Here is a 7,222-nt window from a genome sequence, read left to right on the forward strand (position 1 = left end):
CCGTTTCATTTTGTTCATATATATTGCTATGTAACACAACTGTACAAACTTTACTTTTGAAACAACTGTAAAACTTTTCTTATGTAATGTAATGGTTGTTTTACTTTACTTACTATGTGCATTGGATTTGATACTCAACGTGGAGTCAACCCCGAAAATGTTTCCGCCTTCGGTTTTCGGGGTGTGACATCTACGCCCTTTTCTTCATCTGGCTCCTGGTCCAACTCATCATAATCGAGATCAACCATCACGTATTCGTCCTGTTCCTCTTTAGTTCTAATGCCTTGTGCCTTTCCTTGATCTACCTCTGGCTCATCCTTGACCCTCCCATGGGCTACTAGGACTTGATGAAACTGAATGCCCTGCTACTCTCCTTCCATGAAGGCTGGGAGAAGGTATACGAATATACTATCATTATCCTATGACTCTACAACTATTGTATAGACTAAATGGATGTTCTCTTCTTGGTGATAAAGGGGTATGTTTTTAGGCTCCCTAGATATCACGATCTCCTCAGGACATGTGATAGTTATACCTTGGAGAGAATGTCGTTGATCAGGCTACATCCACTCCTTGATATGACTAGCACAGTTCTGGCTTAATCGAGATACTAGCATTATCTTGTTTGGTTCGGTATTATGTTCTTGTTCCTATTGCAAGCAAGGGTGTTTTATTGTTAAGTTTTACTTGTTTTGTTCAGAGTTGTGTTAGTCCCTCTTTAGGTTTATAGTTGCATATCAATATGTCGTTAGATATGCTAGTTCACTATAAATAGAGCTCTGATACCAACCTGTCACACCCCCGAACCAGACGGTGGAAACGTCCGGGGGCTGTTGTGACTTAATTGAATACCATCACAATGATTATACATTAATCATAACATCATTCATTACCATGCATTGAAATATTACAACTGATATTTTTTACATTCAGTACATTTTTTTAAACAATACAATTCCATAACCTAAACCGTTCGATCATTAATCTAAGCAAAACACCATGATATAACTTGATACGTTTTCTTCTGTTTACCTGTTACCTGAGAATACAAGTTATTTTGAAAACGGTCAATATATGAAATGTTGGTGAGTTCATAAGTAATGTTATGGAAAATGATTTTTCTGAAGTTTGAAAACCCAGAAAATCCGACATTTTCTGAAAAGATTATTGTTTATAAAAAGGTGTGAAGATCCGTAAATATGCTTGTCGATTTTGAAAACATGAATAATTGTTGAACTTTGTATACTTCATATAAGTTAAAATGTTGAACGCCCCGGGAAAACCCGATGTTTTCCCAACACATAAAATTACATGTCTTGTTTATTGTTATACCGATACGATGATTTTTTTTTTTTTTTTGATTATCCAGGTGACATTGGATTAACTAAGGGTTGTGAGTTGTTACAATCACGCATTATTAAAAATGACTAGTTTATAACTACAAATTATGAACGATCCTTGAGGCGTCATCCATACTACTCACATAATCTAACCACCCTAACTTCTCTTGTTTAACGACACGGATCTGTTTACTCGGTTTCTCATAGCCCCACAACCAAGGAGAAAGGAAGGTAAGAAGTCTCCTTTATTTCCATAAGTCATTCAAGGCTATCGGGAATGCGAAAGGCACTTGGACTGACTCGCATTTGACTTCTCGACTTCGCTAGCAGTACTAATGGACCCTTGGGGCCCAACAGCACAATAGTGCTATCGAAAGTCCTTTTACATGTAATTGGGTCATAGAAGGCCCATTAACATGTAAGCGCGTTCCCTTCGGGCCCAAAGATCATATCATTGGGCTAGCAAGGCCCAACAAGCACGATTTGAGACTTTCAAGCCCAAATATTGAATAATGACTCCTCGTAGTTATCGGTTTTTTATTGATATATACGATTTACTGATTTTTGGTTTTGTTATTGATTCGAGACCGAATCAATGCGTCTCATAACGATATTGGTGTTGAAAGTGTATTTGTTATTACGATTCACCGGTAGTCGTGGATCTCGCATTTTGTCTTAAGGGATTTGTTTGTTTTAAAGTAAGAGTTTTACCTTTTCACAACCCTTCTTTTATAAAGTTAACACTTTTAGTCCTTCATATAAAAGAATTTCCATTTTAGACCTTAAACCAATTTTTCTTGACACATTAGTATCAAAACTTATTGAAAAGACATTTTCAGCCCAGAATTACTTTATAAACAGCTTAAGTCCTTCAAAAATGTGGTTTTCTCGGTTAGAACCCCCACTTTCGCAACTTTTATGATTTTGGCCCAAAATAGGAAATTTTTACATTTTTGATCCTTTTTGAATTTGAAAAACATTTTTAACCTTTGAAAGGGTTTTAATACACTTTAAATCCCCTGTTTTACAAAAACTTCCTTTTCAGCCCCTCAAACTTAAAAATCTCGAATATTGAGGCTTATTCTGCCGAAAAGCCCAAGTTTAGCCCATTAAGTGTAAAATTTACAAATTTAGTCCTTCAAAAATGTTTTGTTTCAGAAAAATTATTATAGAAACTGTTTGGACTCTTTTGACCCTCCAAAAACTATAACATGTCAGTTTAGGCCCTTAGTTTTTGCATTTTTAACAATTTAAGCCTAAAAATGGGTTTTATGTCCAAGCATGTTCATCCTAACCATATGAGTTATTTTTCTTGACTTGATTAGGGTAAGATAGTTTATGTTATGTTTATTTCCTTCCCTAGGTCTTAGATCTCAGTTTTTACATACTTTTTGGATAACATTTTCATCACAACACATGATATCACACACAAACATGCATCAAATCACACATAGCATACATTTACACATAAATCTACATGTTTACTTGTATTCTCCCCAATAAAAACTCATAAAACTGAAAAAGAAAAGGGGTATGAAACTCACCTTGGGTGTGGTTTCGGTTTTGGAAGGAAAAGATGAGAAGAATTCGATCCTAGCAACCTTTCTTGAAAGATCTCGAACTTGGATGCTTCTAAGGTGCTAGATCATAAGTTTGAATGAATTAAGAGATGATTTTTGAATGAAATGAAATGGCTAGCTTATCGATCCAAGCCATATCTTACCTTAGATGATGATTTTTATGGAAGAAATCGCTTGAACACCTCTTGGATCTCGAAAATATGGAGGAGAAATAAGATAGTTTATTTAAGAGAATTGTGAGTGAAATGTGTGTGTGTGTGTGTGTGCTTGGATTCGGCCGAGAGAAAGAGAGAGGGAGAAGAAGAGAATGAGCTTGCATGGAAAGATGAGAATGCATGGATGTTTGAAGTGTAATACTTACATATCCTCCATACAAAGATGATGTGTCATGCAAGAAGTCAACTCCTCCTTCTTTGGTTGGGCTTGGGCCGAGAATGGAGAGAGGAGAGAGAGTTTTTGGGCCTTAAAGGCTTAAGCCCAATTTCATGGTTATGTTGAGTGATTTTTGGTCCTAATAAATATAAGTGCGATTTTTATGACCTATTAGGGCTAAATTAGGTGAATTATGGCCCAATATGGTTCATTTTAAATAATTTATTTCATTATAGGCCCAATATGGCCCAAAATATTGAAATAAATGGAAGTGGGTCCAATTAGAGCCCATTTAAGAGTTCTAAGCCCAAGATAGTCAAATTGGAAGCTTATTGGTCCATTGGGTCCAATTAGGAAGTCCTAGTCCAAAATGGACCTAAACAAGAACTTCTAGGGTTTCCAATTGCTTGTTGACTATTTGCAATGCTTGTATAAGGTGTTTGATTGTAATTCTGTTGTCATAGAGTAAGCATCATGCATGCTTTCATGTTTTTGATTCATAATTGACATAAGTGTTGTAGTTACAAGGCATAAAATTTTCTAGTTGTGACAAAATATAGCAAGACAATAAGTTTCCATTTTTTGAAGCGAAAATCATAAACAGATTATATGAATAATCAAATCCTATAATGAGTGAATAAAGATTTTACACACCATGTTCGTTGTTCCAACACAAGTGTTTCAAGTCCTGCCATGTTCAACAAAAACTTAACTACTTCAACACTATTATGAGCAGCAGCAACATGAAGGGATGTATTTGCCATCCGCATGAATAAAGATTCATGAATGTAAATAATCAAATTAAAAGGGTCATGTCACCCCATAGAGAACACCAAGAATCACTAACTATGACATTAGAAACACAAAATTATATCAGCATTCCACGCATGCAAAACGGTATGCAATTATGACCAACTTAAAACAGGTTCCTCAATTATTGTCAATTATGTTTACTTTCCAAGATTCACGAATAATTAAAAGATTATTGTGAACCAAGGCTGAAAACCGTCTGAAAAATAAGAGATGACGGAAGCATCATCAACCATGAAGATAGAAAATCAAATGAGCAATGAAAAACAGTGATTAATCGACCTCTAGTTCGAAAAAAATTAATATTAACGACACAAACACTGCTCCTGTTCCGGGTATTTTAGTGGGTTGTGTTGAGGAAGAAATGCAACTAAAGAGAAATACACAAAGTAATCAGCAATAATCCGAAAACTGGGGTATTTTCCTGTTACATGACGAAGGCGGAAGTGATCACAGATTACTTGTGGTCCGGAGGAGCTTCGATTATTCCAACCTGCTGGCCGATTGCGGAGATAACATGGAGATGTGATGAGAAGATGCGATTCGTAGTGAAAATCCAAATTAATATCAAGGGAAGGCATCGCCAAATCCATCGCAGCCATTGAAGCGAAGGTAGTCAAGGACCAAAATCGGGCAAAACAACAGACAACAGTGGAGACGATGAATGTAGATGGAGTGAAGAATTTTGACTAAAACGTAAGTGAGTCGAAGAAGAAGTGACCCAAAATAGGTGGTGGTTCACCGTCGCCTCCACATCGGCACCTCCAGATGACCGATCTCGGCATCACCAAATCCATGGCAACCATTGAAGCCACCGTAGTAGAAGGAGCAAAATCAATCGGTGGGGTGGTTTTAGGGCTTCTAGCCGATTATGATGGGAGAAGAAAAGGTTGGATAAGAACAAAGAAATGAAGGACCGATTAACCTACAACTGTGGAGATAATACATGTGTGGGGATACAATTGAGTTTCGATAAGAAGCGATGGAATGTATGATGCCATAATTCCCAATTACAACTTACATGAAAGTAGATTGCTGCTTCGTAATGTATGATGCCATAATCAAGAACTGTGGTAAAATACGATTTCATGATTCAAGATTCCATTCCACTGAGCACTTAGTTGTTAATGAACGGAACTCAGTTCCAATTCAATCAAAATCTTTCAGATTTCAAGATTCTAATCCAGGTTGTGTTTGGTTGCGAATGGACAGAATCCAATTCCATTAAAATAATGGAATGTGCTAGATTACTTTAATTCCAATTCCATCCATTCGATTTCCAATTCATTACAGTGATTCTTGGTATGGGGAGCAATGAAGATGATTCAGTTGAAGGACGGGAGAGAGAAGACAAAAAGAAAGACCTCCTGATCTCTTTTTATGCTAATCATATCCAAAAAAAAAAAAAAAAAAAAAAAAAAAAAAAAAAAACCAATAATAATAAGCACAAATATAATTATAATAATAATCAGAACATACTCATCATGGCCAATCATCAATCTCTTTTGGACGAAAGACCTCCTGATCTCTTCATTTGAACTCCTGGAAGTTGAAGGTTCCTCATCTACATATGATATGAGTTAAGATTGAATGGAATAAGGTAATAAGCACAAGCTAAATGAATGAATCGTTATATCAATAATCACATTTAGTTGTCCAGTTGCATTTTCACTTTTTATTTTATTTATCCATAGTTTCAACTCTACTCAATACATTGTTTAACTATTTTGCTTACTTTTGCTTACAACTGTATATATAAAAAACATAAATTGAACATAACAAAAACCTAAACCCTTGTTGTAAACCATATTCATAGATAAAAGATCAACAAAATTTCTTCTCCAAAATCCATGGCGTTTTGCTAGCTCTATAATCATCAAAATTATGGAAACCATACCAACAAAAAAAATAACAAACACTTGGTGGACAACATTTACAGCTGTTAACACCCTATAACTGAAATTGGTTTGGGAGCAACATAAAAAGGAATCTGAGAGACTTATTATCATAGTTTTTCTTGCTCTATAATAAGGAAAATTACCAAAACCATACCTTACAAACAGCTAGTGTGCACTTCAAAAGGTAGATAAGTCCTCATCTTCTTCCTCATGTGGTTGCAGAGCTATGCAAAGCACACAATGAGTGATTGAAAAGAAACAAAAAAGCTATCAACAAATTCAATGAGTTGATTGTGGATATGGATAAATATATCTGCAATCTTGAAAAGCTAAGCCACAAAATTTGACAAAATAAAAAATCCACCAATAAGTTATCTAATCTTGGGTTCCAAGAAGATTATACGTGTAATTTGATGCCGACACAGTCCAATTACTTAATAGAGAAGACCTGTTGCTAGTCCCGAGGAGATGAAGTTTTTTTCGGCTTATTCGAAATCTCGTGCTAATAGAACAAACAAACATCATTTGAGTAATGTACATAAAGAATCTAATAGAAAAAATAAGTTAGGGTTTTTTTTTACCAAAACTTGGAGAGAAAAAAAAGTGAAATTGGATCCAATGGTACGGTCCACTGGCTACTGCAGCAATTTTGACGGTGGCGGTGGTGGCGGCAACAAAAGAGAGAGGCAATGTTGGTCGTCGTTCAGATAAATGGGAGAAATTTTACTTAGTGAAAGCTTGAAGGGGCAGTGGGTTGCAGGTCAGACCGAGAGGGAGAAGGCATGTCACGTCGATGAATTTGGAGGAGATGGAGGGCTTTGCTGTCGGCGCGGATGGCGGACGTGACGTTGTTGACGGAGGTAGTGGCCAGAGAAGAGGGAAAGTGAGAGTAAGGGAAAATCGGTAGATGACGTTCTTTTTTAGTTCAGTTCAGACTTGTTCAGAAACGCCCTTTTAACACTCGTATATTTACAATATTGCCCAAGCTATTTAAAGATTGAAAAAAAAAAAAAAAAAAAAAAAAAAAAAAAAAAAAGACAAATTTCACTAACGGATTTCGGACGGAATGAAAAATTAAATTGTTGATTTCCGTTGGTGAAGCGTAACGGACTACCAACAAAAATGTATAGTAACAAAAATGTATAGTGTTGCTAAACCGTCGCAAAAGTCGTCACTAAAATCCATATAATTAAAATTTTCTAATTTGTCGAAAATCCGCCGG

At 35.9% G+C, this 7,222-nt stretch overlaps 1 long non-coding RNA gene across 3 annotated transcripts; it reads right to left on the minus strand.

The window, feature by feature from the left end:
- Nucleotides 1-887: 887 nt before the first annotated feature.
- Nucleotides 888-6,957, minus strand: LOC145046435 (uncharacterized). 3 transcript variants are annotated; one of them, XR_013682003.1, is made up of 4 exons: nt 6,582-6,941; nt 6,155-6,502; nt 5,582-5,666; nt 888-1,039 (listed from the first exon to the last, which is right to left on the minus strand). It is a non-coding gene; the product is annotated as an uncharacterized LOC145046435 (long non-coding RNA). The 3 variants fall into 3 exon arrangements; XR_013682004.1 differs by lacking the exon at nt 888-1,039 and adding an exon at nt 2,869-3,980; XR_013682002.1 differs by lacking the exon at nt 888-1,039 and adding an exon at nt 3,987-4,138 and having other exon boundaries at nt 4,564-5,666; nt 6,582-6,957.
- Between the last annotated feature and the right edge of the window lie 265 nt (nt 6,958-7,222).

This window comes from Lactuca saligna, chromosome 1 (genome assembly GCF_052625555.1).
Source record: "Lactuca saligna cultivar CGN05327 chromosome 1, ASM5262555v1, whole genome shotgun sequence".
In the NCBI taxonomy this organism is placed as follows: Eukaryota; Viridiplantae; Streptophyta; class Magnoliopsida; order Asterales; family Asteraceae; genus Lactuca; species Lactuca saligna.